Here is a 1,850-nt window from a genome sequence, read left to right as displayed (position 1 = left end):
TTTGGGGAGGCCAGTAAGAAGAGAATTGCAGTTGTCAAGTCTGGAGAGGACCAGCGATTGCACTAGGGTTATAAGGTCCTGCTCCGGGAAGAAGCGACGGATTCCCCAAAGAAGGCGCAGATGGTATCGAGCAAACTTTGCAATGGAATTGATGTGGGGGGGAGATTGAGTTTTTGGTCGAGAATGACACCCAGGGATTTTGCGCTGTCGGCAATGATGGGTTTAGTGTTAAGTAGATTCAACTGATCCATCCATGATTGCACCGGGGGAGGAGAGATTGAAGAGGAGAAGAGGAGGAATTCGGTTTTGGAGGGATTCAGAATCAGTTGATGAGTAAACATCCAGTTATGAATGGAGTCGAGAGTAGAGCTTAGGATAGAGAGATCGTGAGTGGAGGCAACCTTGAGGTAGATTTGAGTGTCGTCAGCATAGAGATGATAGTGGATCCCGGATTTACTAAGGAGATTTCCTAGTGGTTCTAAATAGAGATTGAACAATGTGGGTGCAAGTATGGAGCCTTGAGGAATACCTTGACCTACCGCCACAGGTGATGAAAGACTGTTCGCTATTTTAATCATTTGGGATCTATCAGAGAGGAAGGAGGCAAACCATTTAAGCACAGTGCCCTCCATGCCCATTCTCTGTTTAAGAATGTTGAGGAGGGTGTTGTGATTGACAGTGTCAAAGGCTGCAGAAAGGTCACGGAGAATTAGAAGACAGGACCCCCCCCGAGTCGAGGATCCTCAGCGCATCATTAACCACTTGCTGTAGGGCTGTTTCAGTGCTGCAGTTTTGAATGACGCCAGACTGGAAATTGTCGAGAAGATCATTGTCCTTGATATGACGAGAGAGTTGTTTCGCTACACATCTTTCTGTAATCTTCGCAAGAAAGGGTAAGTTAGTGATGGGGCGGAAGTTGTTGAGGTCAGACGCATCAGCAGTTGGTTTTTTAAGCAGCGGGGTGACCTGCCCAGTTTTGAAGGAGACAGGGAGGGAGCCTTGATAGAGGGAGAGGTTGACCAGAGTGGTCCAGTTGGAGAGGGAAAGGGTATAAAAGTCAATGGCAATGGCACTGGGGATGGGGTCCAGATGATGGTTGGAGGGCTTTGTGATTTCACTTTTTCGTCGAAGAATATAGCAAAATCCGCTGCTCTCTTTGCAGAATCCTCCAACTTGGAGGATGAGGGAGAGCAGTCAGGAATCTTGATGAGATCGAATAGTTTTTTGGGTCTATTTTTGGCTGAGTCAAGGAGGGTTTTGATGTGCGCCGCTTTCCCAAGGAAGATGTGTTTGTGGTACTTGGATCTTGGGGAGCGAAGCGTGGACAAGTTATCGGTGGAGGGCACTTGCCTCCATTGTTTCTCTAGGAATCTTAGCTGCTTCCTTTCTTCATAGAGGGATTTGTTGAACCAAGGTGCTGAGGGGGTGGGCCTTAACCTTTTGCTTTTGAGTGGAGCGACGTTATCGATTTCATCTGCAAGAACTGTGAGGCATTGGGAGGTGAGATCGTCAACATCTAGGTTTGGGTCTAGCCTTGGAAGTGATAACAAAGCTGATTCACAGAGGGGACCGACATCAATATTTTTAACATCACGGAGCCAGGAGATAGCCCTCTTGGGTTGGCCAAGTGTTATCGAGTTTGATAGTTGAATAGAGAATGGGATGAGGAGGTGGTCAGATCAGTCTACATGAATAGGGGTAGTGATGGAAAGCATGCCTGCTTTAGAAATAACAAGGTCCAAGATTGAGCCCTTAGAGTGTGTTGAATCTGAGCAGTGTTGGATGAGATCGTTTACAGAGAGGAAGGTGGCCAGGGAGTTAGTGGAAGAGTCTTGCGGAGAGCCCCAGCG

This window comes from Lissotriton helveticus, chromosome 4_1 (genome assembly GCF_964261635.1).
Source record: "Lissotriton helveticus chromosome 4_1, aLisHel1.1, whole genome shotgun sequence".
Classification (NCBI taxonomy): Eukaryota; Metazoa; Chordata; class Amphibia; order Caudata; family Salamandridae; genus Lissotriton; species Lissotriton helveticus.
Note: the sequence above shows the minus strand (reverse complement) of the source record.